This window comes from Leptinotarsa decemlineata, unplaced genomic scaffold (genome assembly GCF_025532065.1).
Source record: "Leptinotarsa decemlineata unplaced genomic scaffold, Ldec_3_MD MMD2_tig00026316_RagTag_RagTag, whole genome shotgun sequence".
Lineage (NCBI taxonomy): Eukaryota > Metazoa > Arthropoda > Insecta > Coleoptera > Chrysomelidae > Leptinotarsa > Leptinotarsa decemlineata.
The window spans coordinates 3340870-3364308 of record NW_027412685.1 but is presented as its reverse complement, the minus strand read 5'-3'; the positions used below and the strand labels follow the sequence as shown (position 1 = coordinate 3364308).

The window sequence follows — 23439 nt, the reverse complement described above, 5'->3', positions numbered from 1 at the left end:
GGGGGTTATCGACAACTGCTACCAACAAACAGACGAATGATTCTCTGAGAAGTACCAAAATGCGACAGAATGACAACTTCCGCGTAAGCCTCGGCAGGAAGCGGAAAACTATAGATGAGGCTGATATAAGGCGTTTTTGAGTGGAGAGCCAACCGCCAACACCAGCGGGGGCGTCTCCCACTGTCCCATCGGGGAACTGTGTGGAGGCGCTTTTCTCTTCCGTGCGGAATTCTTGAGAGCGCAAATGTATCGGGGTCTTTTCCTGCCACTCCCTCTACCCCATTCACTACCCATCCCAATCCTTCCCACTGTCCCACTCCATTGGGGAAACCCTTGTGTACAGTTTGTATATTTGTATATATATTTTTTATTGTATATATTTTATAAACACCACAAAAAATACCTTAAAATTATATGGAGAATAGTCAATAAAGAACATTTTGATTTTGATTTTGTCACCTAAAGTGATTATTAATCATCCTGACCACCAGGGGGCGATGGCAGTATGATGTCAGTATTTAATGTGATCACAAACTGAACTGGATAGCAGCCGCTGACAAAATATTGGCTTTATAATTTAATATTCAATTTTGGCGTACATCCCGACTTCGATATGATCCGACCGACTGGTTGTCAGCGACTGTTAGCTACCCAATTCCGTTGACACCTATTTTAAATACTGACATCGCACTGCCCTCTGGTGATCAGGGTGAGTACTTAAAGTTTTAGGTAAAACGAAAATGCCACTTATGAGCTTCTATGGGCTTTCCTTCCTTTGACGAGATCGATCACCCCATAGTGTAAGGAGTGATATACAAACACATTCAAACAATTGGTTGTTTAAAAACTCAAATGAAATAAACTACGGAATTTATTACTCTTTACAACAGAAATAGAATCAAACCGAATGTTTTGAATCTACAGTTTTTGTCGTTCTGGAAATCGCACGTTAAAACGAAAAACCTCGTTAATCTTCAGTTCGCCCAATTTAATTCTTATATAAAACTTGCATATACTGCTGGGAGTATTAATCCAACCAACAACACATTGTCGACGAGAATCCTAAAACAGCTAATATATATAGTGCTAATCGCTCACTGGAGGGTTCCGGGACTATAGCGACAAATAAAGCAAAAAGCTGCATTCGTCCGATCCATATGTGAATAGTTCAAATGTGCTCCGTGTTTACTATTTTCACAGTGGGTGCTTGTGACAAACAACGGCTCTCGAAAGGGCGGCTATAAACGATACACAAATTCAAACAAATGTGTTGGTAACTCAAAGTGTTTTTCGGAGTTCTCCACAATTTAACAGTCAGACTTTACGCTGATTTGTCGAGTGTCGTCTACATGTGTTTTTTCAGTTGTTGCATTAAAGGATTCGACAAAGATTCACATGGTAAAAATGTTTTATTATTTTTTGATTCGATGAATAACTGAATAATATGAAGAATTTCACTTGTAGCTGTGCCTAATCCGATGTTTTCCATACAGTTCAAAGCTGTCGATTATACAGTGTCACCGATAAAGTCCGCATCAAATGGGAAACTTTTTTATTTATCGTTTTATGTGAAACTTGATTTTGGCAGTAGATTTTGCTTAAGAAATGATGTCAAATGGCGTCTACAAAATAGGTCACGTGATTTCCTTAACCTGTCAAAATTGACATTTAAAAAAAGAAACATCGAAAAATGACATTATTCTTCAAAATATCCAAAAATATCAAAGGATAAAAACATTTTCTTTGGTAATTTTATACTCACACACCAAGTTTCAAACCCATAATAAGTATTTTATATTTTCACTATTTTTCTGCACTCCTGCTTTTTCTACTTATCAAAATTTAAGCACACCTGTACTAAATCATTTATTTTAACTAAACTCGTCACCGAATTTCTTTTTTTGTAATATAATAATATTTTAAGAGCCTCTTTGATGTTAAAAACAAATTTTGAAAAATAAAAGTTGTCAAACTTGATGCAAAGTTCATCTAGTTTCAACGGGGCTTTCAAAACTATACAGTACTTGAGTTTTTTAATGAGCAAATGGCCTCACAATATGAATTAGAACAAAACGGAACATTAGGAAACATCATTTCGTGATTCTTGAAGCCCATTCAATAAAAGAAAAAAACTCATAGTATTTACATTTACCTACTCCGCTAACAACACTAATTTAAAAAAAATTGGGTAGGCTTTGAAAAATATGAAACTACATAATGTGTTTTAGAAAACGTCACTGTCACTGAATAAATTAATGCCCGTTAGTTCAATGTAATGTATGAAATTTAAAATAATATGTTATCTTTACAAGAAAAAATCGAAATTGTGCTAATTTGTGGTGAAAACACATTGCATCGACAAGTGGCTGATATTTTTAACGCAAGACATCCTGGTAGACATGTACAGCAATCCACTGTAAGTAGGATTTTGAAAAAATTTAAACTGACTGGTTCAGTTGAAAATACTTTTAAAAAACGCCATAATCCATCACGCAATAATGATGAGGTTCAGTTGGCTGTCTGCCTGGATGTTATCGAACAGGGAAAATCAAGTATTACCAATATTGTAGATAGAACTGGCGTTAAAAGAGAAAGCGTAAGAGCAAATTTACATAAAAATAAATTCAAACCCTACAAACCCAAATTTATAAATACCTTAAAGGAAAGAGATTTCGATGTTCGACTAGATTTCTCTTTCTGGTACCAAGAAGAAGTAGAATTAAACAGAAAATTTCCTCACAAAATCCTATGGACCGACGAAGCTACCTTCACATCGAACGGCGTAGTCAGTTCCCAGAATTGTAGGTGGTGGGCTCAGGAAAATCCTCATTTTGTGATAGAATGTCGGGACCAATATTCATTTAAAACAAATGTGTAGTGCGGTGTTTTAAATAATCAGGTAATGGGACCATTCTTTTTTAGACACAATTAAACTTCTCAGGATTATTTGCAATTTCTAAATACTGAGTGGACAATATGCCGGTTGAAATAAAACACAGTCTGTGGTATCAATGTGACGGGGCTCCTATTCATAGTTCAAGACAAGTCAAAGAGAAACTATTAGAAATGTTTAGGGGCAAAGTTATTGGGCGAAATATGGAGCAAATATGGCCGCCTAGGTCGCCAGATTTAACCCCACTAGATTTTTTCTTGTGGGGTCACTTAAAACAAATCGTTTATAAACAAAGACATTTTCGGATGTGAATCACCTAGAAACTGTTATTAGAAACTCTATTTTAAACATAAACCCTGTGAGTATCAGCAACTCAATAAAAGATGTATCAAGAAGGACAATTATCTGTATAGAACGCGACGGAAGACATACAGAAATGTAGTGTATTTGATGTCGTGAGTCTTTTTTTCGTGTTTTTTTACTATTAGGTATAGGTACATGTTTATTTTCAGTTCCTTTTAATTAAGATTAAATTCCACTGTATTTTTTGTTAAAAAAAAATAAACACTCTAAGATATTGTTTCCTAATGTTCCGTTTTGTTCTAATTCATATTGTGAGGCCATTTACTCATTGAAAAACTCAAGTACTGTATAGTTTGGAAAGCCCCGTTGAAACTAGATGAACTTTGCATCAAGTTTAACAACTTTTATTTTTCTAAATTTGTTTTTAACATCAAAGAGGCTCTTAAAATATTATTATATTACAAAAAAAGAAATTCGGTGACGAGTTTAGTTAAAATAAATGATTTAGTACAGGTGTGCTTGAATTTTGATAAGTAGAAAAAGCAGGAATGCGGAAAAATAGTGAAAATATAAAATATTTATTATATGTTTGAAACTTGGTGTGTGGGTATAAAATTACAAAAGAAAATGTTTTTATCCTTTGATATTTTTGGATATTTTGAAGAATAATGTCATTTTTCGATGTTTCTTTTTTTAAATGTCAATTTTGACAGGTTAAGGAAATCACGTGACCTATTTTGTAGATGCCATTTGACATCATTTCTTAAGCAAAATCTACTGCCAAAATCAAATTTCACTTAAAACGATAAATAAAAAACTTTCCCATTTGATGCGGACTTTATCGGTGACACTGTATATATATATATATATATATATATATATATATATATATATATATATATATATATATATATATATATATATATATATATAGCGTTGCCTTCTCAATACAAAGCTTACAACTTCAGATTCGTATTTGAATTGTACGAAAGTATCAAAGTATGTTTGTTGTTTCATAAGAATTCACTGCATTTTTCCACAAAACAGGATGTTGTTATGTTAATTTGAAAGGACATAAAACAGTCAGGAGCGGCTTTGAGTTTCAATGTGATGACTGTTTTGCCAAAATTTGGGGAAATTTATCCCTGTTTCAGAGTTTGATTAATGGCTTTGCGAGCACGATACAAAAAACTCATGTACGTAGGTAGAAAACGTGTGAAAGATTAGGTATCAAATGATAATTAACATTAGGCCCTGCAGGTACATACGAAGTTATTTCAGGGATTTATTCAATTAAAGTTCAGTGACGATAGATCCGGATGTAAGTATATGAAACATTCATTTGCTATTAATTTGAATCTAGTCATCCTCTCATGGCACAAACTTTGTTAGCGGATGGCGGGTTAACAGACAGTATTCTGTTCTGGTGTGGGAAAAGTGTTCACATTTCCTTGTCCAAAAAGCAAGTTACTGGCGGTTAAAACATTAGTTCTATGTGAATTTTACTAGTTCGTACTTTACTAGTTCGTACATTATCAAATATGATACTAATATCATATAATATCAATATTAAAGGGAATAGCACTGACACCTGTCGGATATAATCCAACACCCTTCGTGGTATTAGCCAGGGGAGTAGTTGTTTTCTGATAGGTGTCAGTCCATTAACCTACTGTGTAGGGAGTTGAGACTGGCCTGAACGAATTGTTCTTAGATAATTTGAATAACAATAATGCCAAACAATGAAACGTGAAATGAAATCACAATAAGCAAAAAATTAAAAATTGAACAAACGCACTCACCCGGCATAGTATCTGAATCACAATCAGTCTATCAAGAGAGTTATCATCAAGACTCTAGTGGATCGTGCTTTCGAGTTCTGTAATACGGAGGAAGGTCTCGAGAAGGACTAGGCATCATCAAAAACGATCTTCAATGGAATCGTTACTCTAAAGTAAAGTAAAGTAGAACAGATATGAATCTACTGATAAAACAGAAAATTTTAGATTCACCTACAATTCGTCTATCCCAAAATTATCTCCAATTCGACGAAAAATTTCATTCATGCAGTGAAGACTAATGATGGGTAATTTTAATGGATAACATAGAGAATGAAATCCATATTGATCAGTTTCTTGTACTGGTACAGATACATGGATGATATCTTAGTTTGTTTCACTGGTACAGATAGGCAATTAGGTAAGTTCGTCGAAAAAATGTCAGTAACACTCACTCGTCAATTAAATTCACTACTAAAAGGGAGATGAATAATTCAATGAATTACCTTGACTTGTCTATCACGACAGTTAATAATAAACATGAATTTGCAATTTTCCAAAAACCATCTTATACGAACAAAATTCCTTCACACACCCTTACCAGCATAATATAGCTGCAATCAATAGAATATTCACAGACTATGGAATATTCCATTGTCGGAGAGTAATTTTCAGAGAGAGTTTCATCAAACAAATAGCGGTCAACTACGGTTATAATGTAGATATTATAGACTCCATTCTTTCCAAAAAAGTACAAAAGCAAGCTATGGACCAGTTCTACCCAAATTCAAAATACGATAACGTCAGCTATAGGACATTATCACATTTTGGTGAACCCACTAATAATATAGCCAGTTTTTTGTAAAAATAATACGTAGACGTAGCTTACAGAACGACTAATAGTCTATGTAAGTCTATTAAAAACAATTAAGACAAAACTTTGGTGTCGGATATATCAGAAGTATATAAACTGACTTGTGGCTCTTGTCCAAAACTGTATATTGGTCAAACAGGAAAAACTTTCTCCCACAGGAATAAAGAGCATAGAAATAGTTTCTTACGTGTTTCTATAAATAGATTCAAGAATTCGGGTAATTTACTGAATGACCAAATAGAATTGAGTTACTCCCCGTTACTAAATATTTCTTCAAATGTGGAAAATAGTACATGAACTCAGGTCATTCAATTCATTACAAACTCAAGTACACATAAAACGTTGAATACCTAGGTAAAACTCGGGTAATTAAAATTTAAATACTTCAAATCGTAAAATTGGATATATTAAGCATTGATATGTGGAATTCAGTTAGTGAAGACGCACCCGAAGAAGCCATTGTATGGCGAAACACGTGTTGCGTTTTTGTAAAACTGCTGGATTTTCATGAAATATCGGCCAATTCCATCATATAGCAATAAGCTCACAAGAAAGAGAAGTCGTCACAACCAGTGCTTGCCCTTCTCTATGTCAGAGGATTGTCGAAAAAAGAAGAATTTGGTCCAAGTATAGATAGATAGATAGATCGATACAGAGATAGATAGATAGATACAGAGATAGATAGATAGATAGATAGATATATAGATAGATAGATAGATAGATAGATGGATAGATAGATAGATAGATAGATAGATAGATAGATAGATAGATAGATAGATAGATAGATAGATAGATAGATAGATAGATAGATAGATAGATAGATAGTTTATTTGAATACGTATATGTAATAAACATTTGTAGCAAGTCAGGTGATAAGTCAAACATTTAAAGTTGAATAATACCTAAATAGAATAAAAAACATTAACACTACAGTATAACGAAAACACAAGGCACCCAAAAGGGAGACCATTTTTTTATACATTATTACAAGCAGCTGTATAACAAAATATAATAAATTTTGAAAGATATTATTACACGCACTTTGGCTTAAAATATAAATCCGGGCATTACCATGGAAGCGCCCATTTATTCATCTATACTATAAATACCTTCATCAATGAGAATTTTTGTATGCCCTTGTTAAAACGTGTCTGTGATAAGTTCTTGACTGTAGTTGGCAAGATATTGTATAGATTAACATCTAAGGAATTCTTGGAAGATTTCTGTAGATTGAATTTAGCAGGTCGTGTAAGATTATCACCACATGTTCCATAGTTATGAAAGTGGGAGTTAGTTAAAAGAGTGCCCTTAATTTTATGAACCTCCAGCAATGACTGAAAAATGAAAATCGATGGAAGAGTCATGATTCCCAATTGTTTAAACAACGAACGACATGTGTCCCGATATTCCGCATTAGAAATGATCCTTCCTATATCGGTGGAACTAAGAGGTCATTGGAAGTCCGCATTGTCGAGCACAAGAGAAACAGAGAAACACTAAGCGAAGAAAAATCAGCAAATCAGGAATAGCAGAGCATGTTTGGGCTCATCAACATAACACCAAGTGATCCCAAGCTGAGATCATCCACAGGTAGGAAGACTGGTTTGGGAGGACGTTCAAAGAAGCTGCATATATTTTATTCAACGACGCATTCAGCCAAGTCAACGTAGATATCCGCAACATATGAAAACCTTTAATCAAGCGGAAAAACGGTAAACTCCTGCTAAACTGGTAAAGCGGAGAGAGGAAAGAAGACGATTGTGAATACTAACAATCGAAACGTCGTGATGTTATTTGTTTGAAAACTTTTTCAATTTCTGATTGTTCAATTTTTACTTTTTTGCCTTTGTAATTTCATTTCACGTTTCATGGCTAAATATTATTATTATATTTAGCTACTCTTTTTGATTTTCAATTTTACTTGTTCTTTCAGATTTCAAATCATATTAGTATCATATTAGACTTTGGAAGTCCGAACTAGTAAAATTCACCATGAGACATTGTCAACCAAATTCAAGCAAATGTTATTTATATATAATAACCCATGAATCAATTGAGTATATCAAGAGAACAAGCAATTTTTGGAGAAGTTAAGAATTAGTTTTTCCACCCAAAATCTCTAGAACTCCACTTGATGATAATAAGAGGAATTTTACATCCAAAATGTTTTATTCAAAAACCTATCTATTCCAATAAAATATATCTTCTAAAGTACACGAATATAACTGGTTATAGTAATACTTGGTCTAATTTGTTTGGTCATTTCTCAATGGTGGATCATCTGCTCTTGAATTTCGACCTGGTATCATTACACACAGGCTTCGTAGATACTGAAAACCAATTGAGCAACTGATATGTTTCAAATAATCATGAAAGGTTTTCTTATTCGAAGTTCATTGTAGAAATACTCAGAGCAATGGAAAAAATATGAATAGGTACCTAAAAATGAAAAAAAAACTCTCGAAAAACTCTACGATACATGGGAGACGTGAAAGTTGCTATTATGTTTTTATTCAGATTTTGTTTAGTCAGATAACACCCTGTATAAAAGATTCATGGATATATTCTGAGGGCCCACATCAAGTGCCAATAGCAAAATATGGACAGATTTTCAATATGTCTGCGAATAAAGAAGATATAGGCAAAAACATAATTTGGAATTTTTTTATTTTTCCTGTATATCTCCAGAAAAGCTATATTCGATTTCTTTACATAATTGAACAGGTCTCTAAAATACACAACTTTGCCACAATTTAACCGACACTCTATCTCTTATCGTTTACGAGATCCCCATGTACAGAAACGAATTTGAATAGCCCTGTATATCCACATTATACACAACCGAAAAGTCGACATTATCTGAATAAGATCATACAGTCTAGAAATCGCTTGTCGTTAAAACTCTGCTCAAACCATTCTATGATTTCTGAGGGTTGGCGTTCGTGAAAAAGCAACAACTGGTTAGCGGAAACATTTTTCAAACATATACACCTATCACAAACCTATCGCTGAAGGCACTACATAACTTTATGACAGATAAATGCGGAAAATCCTTGCATTTTGAAGAATTGAAAAAGCTTGATATGCTGAAACGTGACATCATGAAATTCAATAAAATTGTATTGAATAGAAAACGTGATAGAATATAAAATATATGACTGTGAGCATTGAGATAGTTCATTTGTCTTGAAACATGGATTTAATTGATAGTGATATTCATTACTACTTATGAGTAGCTTTTTCTACACCCGTACTCTAACAATACACTTATATGACCATAATCCGTTTCATAATGATATCCATTATGATACAGATTTTTCATAACGATACAGATTATCAACCAATAGAAACCCATAATTTTTCAATCAAGAATCCTGTTCTTTTGTCCTAGATTCTAACCTAAGTAACTAATTGCTTTATTTGTCAAAATCAGTTTTCATATTACCTACCTATATTATCAAAATGTCTGAAAACAGCGATATAGAAGGAATACCATCGACTCCAATATTTTTAAAAGATCAGATTAATTACAGTTGTTATATTCAATATAAATATAATTAGAATCTTTATAGTTTTCATATATCCATGATAATACCATTAAGTTTGTGTTTTTTTTTTAAATTAGAGTTAATTACTGTAAATGTGTTCAATACAAATATAATATTTATAGTTTTTCATTATTTATCGGGTTTAGAAAAAATAGCGTATGCAACTCTCATGTAATGGTTATTAATACACTCGCATATACCATACAAAACTCGCCTTCGGCTCGTTTCGTAATCCCGGTTAATGTTCATGTCTTAATAACCATCATTACATGATCGTTGCATAATATACTATTATGAGAAATTGAAATAATTGGTCTTTTTGCATTTTTGAAGTGATGTTTTGAATACATAGGTACAAATACAATTCTCCATTAATTCAAAAGATACGCATTTCCATTAGCTAAAAGTAAATCATATGATATAAAATATATAGTGCATTTCTTTAATGTCCCACCCTTTTAATTTTTGAACGGGTCAACTCAAAAATTGACATCCGAGATAATGAAATAAATGCATGAATACTTTATTTTGAAGTGGAATTGACAGACGAAACTCTCAAGATGGCGACTGGGCGCCATCTGGGGAAAAATTGAATGGAAACACATTAATATCGATTTTTTTAGAAATATTCCTTTTCATCTGCCATATCGCAATTTCAACAACCCGATAAGGTTTGTTAAGTAATTTTTTGTAGGTATATGAAAACGACAAAAAATAATAGTACGACAATGAACATCAGTGTTCAGTTAGAATATTCTCATTTAGTTTTCAGTTTTCCCAATATCTAGGAAAAATTAACGTTTGGGCAGGTGTATTGGGAAAGCATGTTGTAGGACCTCTATTTATTGATCAAAATTAAACAGGGAAACTGTATTTGAGTATGCTGGAAACTACTGTTGACCCTCTCATCACTGAAATCGTCGAAGCAAATCCTAATGAATTCGATATGGATATTGTATTCCAATAAGATGGAGCACCACCACTTTACTCCAGACACATAAGAAACTATTTGGATACCACTTTCCCCGGTCGTTGGATTGGTCGTCGAGGTCCTACAGTATGGCCAGCCCGCTCGCCAGATTTGACACCTTTGAACTTTTTTATGGGGCTATTCGAAGCAGAAGTTGTACGAAACTCCTGTTTCAATATTGGATATACGGCAGAGAATAATAAATATTTGTAGAGATATTGACGTCACTATGTTCGAAGATGTTCGGCGGGAAATATCGGATAGGCTGTTCATATGTCAAGAAGTTCAAGACAACCATTTCGAGCATCTTTTGAACTGACCTTAAGCTTATTACCTCATATTATGTAGTTAAATGTCAATGAATTCAGGCAATTATTAAATGTTCCGCCATTTTGTAGTAGGTAAAGATATTGACTTTATATTCTAGGGTTGCGAAGTTTTCGTCAGAAGCTCCAAAATGACGTGTCACAAAACCCCCCTTTTTATTCAATTTTTTTCCCAGATGACGCCCAGTCGCCATCTTGAAAATTTCATCGGTCAATTTCACTTCAAAGTAAAGTAATCATGCATTAATTTCATTATCCTAAATTTCAATTTTTGAGTTGCACTGTATTTATGATATTTAATGTTCTACAGAATATTTCAAACATAAAAAAATCTACACATAATGTCACAGTACCACTGTCTTTTTGGCGTTCTGGAAATGATGTTATTGAAATCAACCCAAAATAACGTTATTCTGAAATTCTGAACTACTAGTGAAGTCCATTTGCAAATAACGTTTTTTTGTTAATTTGAATAAATATAATATTTTGTTTCTATCTTTTTTCACTCATGACATTATTCTATAAATTGACGTAACTCCTTAATTTTTGAATGTATTTATCACTAAATGTCAAGTGAAACTTATCACAACCGTAACCAAATCGGCTGAGCCGTTTTTGGAATTGACGCTCATAATCGCAGATACAATAAATATGTATTGATTACTAATACCTAACTTTCATCATTGAAAATTTATTTTTCTGTTTTCAATAATACAGAAATGAAACATTCTTCTTTAACGTTTTCAATTCACCTGCACACATATTTCTATTCATTTGGAAAATATGTATTTTCATTCACTTGAAAAAATAATTTGATATGAGACATTCATGCTATTCAATATTTTACCAAATATTTCAATCGTGAAGAAAACGTCGTCGAATTGATAACATTTCAAACATCATTTGGAATCATTCAATTATAAAAGTAATTTCAAAAAACTTTTTCGGTCTATTTTCAGACATCTCATGAAAACCATCATATGACCGATAGTTTGCAAATGGAATGTCTACCGATTTTGGTCAAGTGTAGAATTCAGCTGTCGAAACGCTTCAAAATATTATCTGAAATTCATAAAAACTAGTTGTCATGAAAGACACAAAAGCTGTCAATAGAATAGCATGGTATAGTACCTGCTGAAATGATTTCATTTTTTGAACAAACGTCATTAGGAGGAAAATAATGATGAAATCTTGAGTATGTTAATATAGCCTTGATTGACGGTAAAAGGATGTAAAACAATGGAATTCTTGTGAATCCACGTCATTAAGTTCCACTTAATTTTGCTTTGCTCGTAAACAAGTTCATTTTGAACCCTCTTCTCGGTTTGGCAGTTACCGAAACCATAAAATATCCCCTTGGCATGCCTATCATCCGAAGAATTTCTCAAATCCCCAGTATTGCCCTCAGATATTTATATTGACACGAGAAAGGATAGGGTTTTTCCGATACAGCTGGCAATATAACGTTTCGAAGAAATAAATCGCGAGGATATAATTTTTTTACGTTTCGCTTTTATTGTATTATTTCACACTTTCATTTCAGTAAGTTTAGAATTTTCATGTAAAAAAATATATAGGTACGACAGATGGATGAATGTACAGTAATGATATTCGACTGGAAATAAAATATGATATTTCAGGCCTTAAGTGTTAACATATTTCAAACGCAACTTGAGGAGCATTTGCCTGTAATAAAAAAAAGTATTTTGTGGAAAGAATAGTATTTAGAAAGGACTTTTTCTCTTTTTTCATTTCCATTTCCGCTAGTGAATTGAAAAAAGGAATTCTTTATTCATTCAGCCACATTACAGAGTATTATTCTATTTGTGGTAGGTCCAGGACATAGCAAAATAAGTTAAAATGAAATAATATAAAATATAATATACATTCAAAACAAAACTACAATTAAAAGTGTGTTCCCTCATTTTTAATTATTCAGAATTAAATTGGGTGAAGAGTGCTCCCCAATGGCATGTGTTGTAGTGATGTCATAACAAACATGACACTATGTAGTTTCCCATGAACTCACACCAGCCTCCAAATACTCCCCCATCGAGTAGAAGCAGTGTGACATCAAATATTTTTGAATTAGTATCTTGAACTTATGGGTAGGTAGTTCCTTGATATGTACTGACAATTTATTATATAATTTCACGTCTAAGGTGTTGCGTTCAGAAGTCAATAAACGACGTCTAGTTGGTCGAATCAAGTTAAAATTTCTTATGGTATAATTGTGAAATGAAATGAATATCCAGCAAACAATTGAGGATGTAAATACACAGTAAGGTGAGTATTTCTAATATGAGTTTTCAAATATGGGACGACAACTATCACTATAATTATTGGCTTCCTTTGTTATTCTCAAAGCTCGTTTCTGAAGCCTAAAAATTCTCACAGAGTCTACAGCTTTTCCACATAGAGTTACACCGTGATTAATGTGAGAGTGAAATAAGCGAAAGTAGGCTGTTTACAAAACTGCCAGGATAGCAAATCTGCTCAGTTTCCGTAATATGAAGAGAGATGAGTTTAATTTTTCACTTAGGTGCTCAATATGAGCTGACCATTTGAATTTGTCATCCATAACAATTCCAAGTAGTTTAACTTCTGAATTTTTGGCAATCGTATTATTGGTTGAAAAAACATTATTCTGAGTTTCGTTTTTATTGTTTCAAGCAATTAGAAACGAACTATGTTTCAGCTTTCCTTAAAAAATCATGCGAAGTTTCTTTCAAGTAATCAAGTTTCTTGCCAGAAGCATAAAGGGAGCAATCATCTGCATAACAAATACAATTGATTGGACTCATGTGATGAAATGTGTCATTGATATAGACAATTAATGATATTGGGCCAAGGATAGAACCTTGAGGTACCCCAAAATGAATGTTCTCGATTTCAGAATAGCTGCTGTCTATAAAAATAGCTTGTCTCCTACCATTCAAGTACGATTCGAATAATTTCTATGCAGTACCGCGTATACCGTAAATTGTAGTTTGTCTAATAGTAGTATTGGGGAAAACAGTCGAAGGCCTTGCTCAAGTCACACATAGACACCAACGTATGTTGACCCGCCTCAAAATCCTCGACTATATCAGCCAAAAGTTTTAGAATGGCATCAAGAACTTCACTTTCAGTTATTGAATGGAGAAAAAACGAGGCTCTCGGTGATTTCCGTGGGTCAAGAAAATTGATTGCATTCTGATCACAAACAGGTTGTGCCCTTATAATATCACTTGAGATTTTGATATAAAAATCATCAAGTCAGAAAATAGGGTTCAATTGACCATTATGATTCCATGAGTCGTTCGGAGAGATATCAGTTGAGTAGAATAACAAGTGTTGAATTTATTGAAATCACTCATTTTCTTTCATCATGCTGACAAAATAATAAGGCTGATGGAACACCAAACTGTAACGGATACTGGCGATGAAGGAAGGGGATATCACAATTCACTGTGTTGTTCTCTCCCCTCAAACATCAGAATCAAATGGGCTTGTCTTGAAGCGTAGATTAATTCTTGATTGTTTTTAACCCTTGTTACTGTAGACCAATTTAGTTACACTGGGATAGGATCCACTTCAGTTTACTTGAGAGTTTTAATTCGGTTTTGCGTTCCCAATATTGAAATGATTGAACGAGTGAAAATAATAAATGATTAATATCGAATTGAAAGTGTCACTGTATGAAAAAAACAAAGTGTCAAAGTCATGAAATTTTTTTCACTTGCCAAAGGCTGCTTCAATAGGAAAAATAACAAAATACAGGATCTTACCTCAGGATTTATTGCACTCAACGTCATAACTCCTGATCGATATTCTATTTCTAGAAACCATCAAGGAAACTCAAGGCTTTTGTTTCACACTCCTCCAACTAGACTTCTCTGATTCTTAATATCCGGAACTCCGGCAGTCTCCAGCAGTAGCCACCATGGACCTATGTTTTACAGTGCATCCAGTCACGTTAAAGACGATCTTCTCTCTGCATACAACAAAACTTCTGAATATTCCACGTCCTCCACGTTCGTTAAATTCATAGATTTTGTCAAGTTCTCATTTTTTTTCCTGTTGTGTCCAATTTATTCGTTTTTATGTTATCAGTTGTTTTCGTTTTGTAGAATATATCTGTTGAATCTGTTAAAATATGTTTTTCAGCTAGCCATCTGTTCCTCTTCTGAGAATGACAACTCTTAGAATTCTAAACTTGTGCGGGCTGAGAATTATTGAGGTTTCATCTTCCAACGTGCAATTTCTAGCGCGAGAATAATTCTATATCTCGAATCAATTTCATTGATGCCACTGGTGTGTCATCAACTAGCTATTCAAGATATCCCCAAAAGAAATTTTCCAAAGGGTTCAAGTGTGGAGATATAAATAATCATGGGTGCGGTCACCCACGACCTTTCCACTGGTGAGCAAAGTATCAGTAAGATATTTACGAGTGGTCACACTGAAATGAGCAGGTGCCTCTCGTACATAAACCACATATTTCGTCTTACCAGGGAAGGTACATCCTCTAACACTTCTGGCAATGTGTCTTTTAGAAATTGTCTATACGTCAAACCGTGGAGTTAAGGAGAAACATAATGCGGCACTATGAGGAAATTCCCCCCCAGACGTTCACTGAACATTTCTGCAGTATCATGGGGACTCCCGTAGGTCCAAAAATGATTTTTATGAAAGTTTATGATGGCATCCCTTGTGAAACTTGCCGCATTTACGAATGAAACTTCACAAGTAAAATTGAGAATTTGTACAATTCTTTGAAGAAACTGCTGACAAAAATCCAATCGTCTAAGAAAATATCGCGGTAACAGTCCCTGCACCCGTTGCTTGTGGTATGGATACAATAAATTTGTATGCAAAACCTTCCAAACACATCGAACACTGAATTGTAATCGCGTGAAATCTGGTGAAGTTCTTTCTGCTGGAATATCTCGGTTAGGATATCTTTCTTGATAGAGTCGATGGGCGTCTGCAACATTTTCATCTGCTAGTCGATAAACGAAATGCATTTCGGCTAACTCAGAGTTGTTCTCATTTACTTGATTGTATCCACAATTGTGTTTGCATGCTAAAATAATTTGGTGATACTACTTGTCACCTACTGTCAAGAAGTTTCACGATACTGGTGAGTTGTACCTACTGTGGTTAACAACATCATTCTCTTATCGTGGGTATTATTTGAAAATTCCAGAATATCGTACGGGCAGTGTCGTGGTTGAATAATTTCCTTATATCAACTTTTCTGGGTTTGAGAGGTATTAAAATCTAAATTAAATAATTTGTATCCCATATCCTTATATATTCAATCCAGTCTCACTATTTTTCGGTTTAGAAGGCCGCTAATTTTCGGAATTTCTTTCTGCATGCATGCCTCATAGTGACAATGAAAACGTCGACTGCAAAAGCCCTAACCATTTTGACGTATTCAATTATTACTTTGATTCGAAAATATTCAAAAATAAAAATTATAAAGCAACATTTTCAAGAAAAAGTTTTTATACAAATGCACTGAATATGAAAAATTAATTTCTTCCATTGTTCGATTACTTTTAAGGACAAAACACAAGCACTACAAGAAAATCCTAAAGGCACTTTTAGAGCGGTGCCTGTGGGAAAGTAACGATTCACATGTTGGAGATCAACAACAAAAATGAATTTGAGCCACATTATATTTATATATTTTTGATTCGATGTTTCTATGGTTATATGTATGTTGATATATATTGTCAAGTTCAGTTGTTATATTTTACCAGGAATAAAAATTATAATAAGTCTCCATAAAGTTCTCATCATAAATATAAAGTATTTTCAAACATCACATTGAATTTCAATCGCTGGAAATTAAATCCATGTGGAAAAACGTCCTCGGCAAGTTTATTCCACATAAATGCAGTTTTCCAGATGAAATAGTTCTTAAACAGTGGAGTTCGAGGTGTACTGAGTTGAAACTCAACTCAAACGGATGAGCAGCCAGAGTCCGTGGCGTATTTCTGATATGTACCGCTCTTGGTGGAATCAAATGTGTCACACCACCCGTGAAAGTATCTATTGAAGAGAGACAAATCTCGAACCTTTCTTCGATGTTCCAGGTTCAGGGTATGTTTGTGGTTAGAGCTCCATACATGAGAACAATACTCCAAGGAAGGCTTGATCTGAGCTTCATAAAACATCAAAAGTAACTGAGGTGTGTATAGTTGTCATGTTCGGAACAGTGTATCAAGCTTTTGAGAAGCAGCCTTTGCAATTCCAGTGACATGATTGTGCCAGATTGTGTCAGTTTTAACCCCCAACAAACTTATCGAAGCAGAAAGCGGAATTATCTGACCTGATATCATTATATCCGGTTCGGAGACATCTAGATTCTCTGATTGAGATTTCTGACGCAGATTCAAAATAGGTAATCTCGTGCAGAAATATTTTGAATAGGTAACAGAGTAACCTAGATCAAACTATTACTTTTTCATAGTGCATTTGTAGAAAAGCTTTTCTCCAAACAATTTTCTTTATTAAGCGTTCAATCTGATAAACATATCAAACTTGAAACTTGAAAAAAACAGTACCGTACAATGATTTTTGCCATAAATATCAATTAAGTAACCCTCTGTGACGCCACTGGAATTATTGTCCGTAATTCAATGTCATGAGATGACTTTCGACTTATTATCAAAATAACAATATTTTTAGCAAACCTTTAACACTCCATTACTAGGAAACAAAGCAAGTATATTATCTGGGCCAACTAAATTAGCGACTGCATCAAAAAGGGTATATTGCACTGTGCTATTGTAGTATTGTCAACTGTATCACGACGACACAAAATATTTCACTCTCTATGATTACTATGTTTTAAGGTACTTGACACAACCGTTAATGTAGTTTTACTTACTTTGAGCTCAAATTCAATATTTTTAAAAAGCATCTGTGTACAGTAATGTATCAGTCGACTTGTTACTTGGCGACATATTGTTTACTCGTTATTTTTCGTTCAGCTCTTCAACCATTTTGTTTGAGTTTTTGGTTTTTTCAATCTTGTGTTGAAATATTATGAATGAAATATTGTCTAATACATAAACTTCAGTTTGGTTTCAGGAAAAATCTGGGAACACTTGATGCCATTTATACGGTAGGGTAAAAACATCATCGACGGTTTTGTTGTAGATCTCAGTTGTAGATCTCAGTAGAGCGTTCGATTGTGTTTCTCACGATCTTTTAATAGAAAAACTTGAACACTATAGCGTCAGAAGTTTACCTCTCCAACTGATGAAATCATATCTTACAAGAAGAACTCAGAAAACTATCCGACTTACGTAAAATGAAATATGGTGTTCCCCAAAGGTCTGTCTTGGGACCCCTTTTGTTTACATCAATGATGTATTTTACCACATTTTTCCGAACACTATTGTCATGTATGCTGATGATGCGACAATAATTAACAGACACTCTTAAATACATTGAAGAGGATGTGGAAAATATATCAGATCACTGGTATAGTAATAATCTACTTTGCCTGAACAGAAAGAAAACACAAAAACTGAACTTTTTCGCAAATCACACACTCTCAAATGGTGGCACCGTAAAACTCCTTGGAATACTCAACTCGTCCGCTCATTCAGATGAACTGTGCAAAAAAATATCCAAATACACGTATGTTCTGCGACAACTCAAAAAGTTTGCAAACATAGAAACCTCATTGAGTGCCTTTCATGGTCTAATATAATCCCATTTGAATCACGGTATCATTTCATGAGGTAATACTTCAAACTCAAAAAAAGTCTTCATTACTCAAAAGCGGGCTATAAGCTATTGCAGGACATAGGAATCACTGCTGGCCGCTATTTGCCGAGTATGGAATGATGTCTGCACCTTCCCTATACGTATACTATCCACTACTACATATATATATATATATATATATATATATATATATATATATATATATATATATATATATATATATATATATATATATATATATATATAAAAACAAAACTTTCTACTCAACTACCGCGGAGAACCATAACTACAATACCAGAAATAAAAATTTGCTAAGAGAACCAAGACATCGGCTAAGCAAGTCAGCCAGAAACTCTGTTGATATTGGGATACATAATAAATTACCTGAAGAAATTAAAAACCTGAATTATAATCAATATAAAGCAGAAGTCAAAAAAATATGCTCCCACCACTGTTTCTACACAGTTGACGAATTTATGGCCTGCAATATATAAAGTTTTGTCCTATTTTCTGTCACACACTCATAAAACATATTCACAGATCTGCCTCCCAACATATTTCGCTAATATACTCCGCTAATAATTTACCTGTCTGATTGCCTGCTTGGCAACTCATTTATACTTGAAACGTTTTATGCCTATGTGATTGTTTGTCTTTGAGTGCATACTGTGTTCTACTATTTTATACAGTACGATGCAAATGTATGGAATAAATTCGATATTCACAAAAGGAGCGTCTTTCTGAAGAAATCCAAAAACAGGTCAACTTTAATTTTTGACGTCCCATCTCATGATATTCATATGAAAGACGTTTCGTCACCAGTGTTGGCGTGATGACGTAATCGACAATTTTTTTAAATGCAAACAGGGGTCATGTGGCACCCCATTCAAAAGGTATACTAGTCGTCTATTCAACGGTATAATGGTTTCAATATGTATTAATACAGGGTCAACCGAAATTATGTATTCAGAAGACTGGAATTACAAATAATAGTAATTCGTTGAACCAAATAATGCTATGCATCGCCACTGAGAATAAAGTATCGTACTGTCTTCTATTGTTTTTGTTGATTAGAAAAAAGAAATGGTGATAAAAGTCCTACACTCTACTTGAGATTAGTCAATGTCATTGAAGTGAAGTATCATTGAAGCGGTTGACATTATTTCTAGAAAAATATTTAAATCACTTATAATCTGGCAATGAAAGTAACAGAAACCCAAAGAATCGAAATTTTAATTATGATTGGCTGTGGAGATAAAGTAAGGACTCAGGCAGAAGTTCGTGATTTATTCAATGCGAAATACCCCAACCGAGAACCCATTTCTCAATCAACAATAAGTGAAATTGAGAAAAAGTTTCGAGAAACAGGCCATGTTAAAGATCTCCCCAAAAGTGGTAGAAAATCAATTTCAGAAGTCCAAAAACATGATGTGGTACTTGCGTTCCAAGAAAACCCCCATACCAGCACGAGGCAAGTCGCACTGGATAATAATTTACACCAATCGACTGTTGTTAGAGTGTTGAAAAAAGAAAAGTGGCATCCGTATAAAGTTCAGCTGGTCCAAGAACTGTTAGAAGATGACTTTGACAGAAGAGTCGAATTTTGCAAAATCATGATGGCGCGCTCGCACAGAGATCGGAGTTTCATACAAAATATAATATTTTCAGATGAAGCTACTTTTATGCTCAACGGTCACGTAAACCGTCAGACTTATCGATACTGGGCAAGAGAAAATTCACATTGGATGGAGGAGCATAGCACACAATATCCACAAAAAGTGAATGTTTGGGCCGGAATTTTGAACAACCAGATAATAGGACCATACTTTTTTGAGGAAAGCGTAACTGGTGCTCGGTATCTACACTTTCTTCAAGATTATCTGATGCCACAACTGAACAGCTATTTCCAAACAGAAATGATTTGTGGTTCCAGTAGGATGGGGCGCCACCACACTACGCCGTTGATGTACGAACCTACCTGGATACTGTTTTCCGAGAAAAGTGGATAGGAAGAAGAGGGCCGATCGAATGGCCACCAAGGTCTCCGGATTTGACCCCGTTAGACTTTTTTATGGGGATACTTGAAGAGTAAAGTTTACCAAAATCGACCAAATGATTTAGAAGAGTTGAAGGAACGCATCAGAGCGGAGATTGCACAAATAACCCCCGAAGTTCTCGGAAACGTTAGAAATGAATTCAGTGCCCGGCTTTCACATTGCATCATAGCTGAAGGTCATCAATTTGAACATTTATTATAATTTTATTGTACTTCAATAAATAACATATGTTTTGGTTCATCTTGTATAAATGAATATTGGCATGGTTATACCGTTGAATAGATGATTAGTAGACCTTTTGAATGAGGTGCCACATGACCCCTGTTTGCATTTAAAAAAATTGTCGATTACGTCATCACGCCAACACCGGTGACGAAACGTCTTTCATATGAATATCATGAGATGGGACGTCAAAAATTAAAGTTGACCTGTTTTTGGATTTCTTCCGAAAGACGCTCATTTTGTAAATATCGAATTTATTACATACATTTGCATCGTACTGTATATACAAATTGTCCACACCTCATGACCTGCTACGAATGTAATTTTTATAATACGTAGTCAATGAACATCTATCTATCTATCATTAGCAGAAATAAGTCACAAATATGATGGGAAATATATCATAAATACTCATTAATTTCATTAGTTTGGACTTCCATTGTATACTATGATATAAAACGAATAGAAATCCCTGAAACAACCAATACATAAAAAAAATTGAAATGAATAGTTGAAAATAACAATTATATTTAGCAAGCAGAGCGGTGGAAGAGGGGGATAGGTGATAGGATTCGAATGACCTATAGTCATCTCTCCGAGGAATAATCTAGTCATAACCTGAAGACGATTATGGATACTAAAAATCGAAACGTCGTGGAGCAACTTATCTTAAAATCTTAATTTTCATTTTACGTTCAATTGATTTATCAATTCTATTGGTTCTTTCGGGGATTTAAAATAATTTTATATCATATTGGACAATGGAAGTCCGAACTAATCAACCACGAAACATTGTCAACCACCTTCAAACAAACATACATACTCATTGTTACACAACCTTGAAGAAAAGTTTGATAAAATCTAGAACGTTGGAAAGGAAACAATTGCTTTTTTCAAGAAAAGTTGATCCTACTTTCAACCAACCTTTCTTTTGGATATAATTCATTGGATAACTGAACCAATCAATCATTTGATTAAATTATAGTCGCAATGATTTCAGAAGTCAAAGAAATAAAACATGTGTTCACTGAATTAACCATGGAATATCGAATATATGGAAACTTTCAAAAATTTTACAATGATCTGACAAAAATCACATATTTTGTTTATATGTTACTTAGAATTATCATTTTCTGATGTCGAAATCAACCCCTGTAAAAATATTCATACCAATTTAAGAAATCGTGAGGATGAAACTCAAAAGTTATTTCTATAGGTGCTGAATCAAAGAGAAATGATGAATTTCCACAACATATATTCATTATAGAGTATATTACATGACTCAATAGAAACCCTCTTTTTCAGGGTTCATCAAAGCGACAACCGAAGAATTCTACAAAGAAGTGAGCAGAGCATCAGTCGAAGTCTTGCTCGAAGACAGACAGAATGGCACATTCATTATAAGACCGTCTACAAATTCCAATCTGGGCACAATGTCTGTTATCCAAGATAATAAAATATTTCATCTGAGCATAAGGAGAAGGGGAGACGGATACATAGCCCTTGGAAATGAAAAAAGCAACGAGAAATGTTTCAGTGACCTGGATTCTTTAATTGATTATTACATTAGTAATTATTTGGTGTTATATTCGAATGGAGAAACGACACTCACTTTATTGATACCTTTCAAAGAAAATAAAATCCTGTGACATTTTCATGTCTTTTCTTTCGTTAATTATATTCCGAATTGAACAGTTGGAAAGGAGTACTGCCTGTTGACATCAGATAATTTATTTCACTTGATAATCTCAAACATTTTTTCAACAAGCATCAGTTTAATACCATCTATGGAATTTAAAGGGATGTCAATTCTATTTGTAGTTGCAAAAACAAGTTCCGACATCGACTGCCGAACGAGATTTGTCTTCTGTGTTCCACTGCAGCTTTCACTGCAAGGCAACTAAATGTACTTGTGGTCTCACACGAGATAGTGATGTTTCAACTTATCAATGTAGCATCAGTGCTCTAATAGGCTGAACCACTCAACTGTCCTAAAATGGCTTGCCGGCGGAAGATGTCGGAGTTTGGTTTTGCAACGGATCGACTTGGAGTGTCGTGTATCTTTGATATTCCTCGCCTTGCGTCTCTCATCGATCCCATTTATGACGCCTTCGTAGTGGGAGATGCCATCAACGTTACTTTCAGGCTTGTCCTTTTCAGGACACTTGAGTGGTTCCGATAAATTGGCTCAAAAAAGTGTTTCAACTCCTATTATTTTAAAACTGATTTTAACCACTGGATTAGATCACTGAATTTACGTAGTTTTACGACACGATTTGATATGACTTCTTTGGAAAATAGGAGAGTTATCCTTGGTATCAAATTCCTGCATAAATTACTAATCAACAATATTAACAGTACGGTTCTTTTACCCAAAATCAATTTCTTAGTACCAAGAAGTGAAGGTCGACACAATCTTAAATTTTATTGTGAAGCATCACGCACAAATATTATGCTACGATCACCATTGAATTTTATGTGCAGTAGCTTCAATAAAATCTGTGAACACTGCGAAATTCATTTCGACTCTCTGAACGCCTTGGTATCTTGTATCCACAATCACTTTCAATAATACTATAAATAACTTTCATGTCAGTACTGTTAAATTGCACGATTCGTAACTTTTTGTATTATATACTTAATTTTTCATTCCTTTTTTGAAATTTTACTCATACGAATATTTTATATACACTTTGTTTCAGCATTTACTTTTATATATTTTTATATTCCAAAC

General features: G+C 34.0%; 1 long non-coding RNA gene across 1 annotated transcript; it reads left to right on the top strand.

Moving 5' to 3' along the window:
* The first annotated feature begins 1145 nt into the window (after positions 1-1145).
* On the top strand, positions 1146-22358 carry LOC111509179 (uncharacterized). Its single transcript, XR_002722608.2, has 2 exons — positions 1146-1398; positions 22011-22358. It is a non-coding gene; the product is annotated as an uncharacterized lncRNA (long non-coding RNA).
* The last annotated feature ends 1081 nt before the right edge of the window (positions 22359-23439 follow it).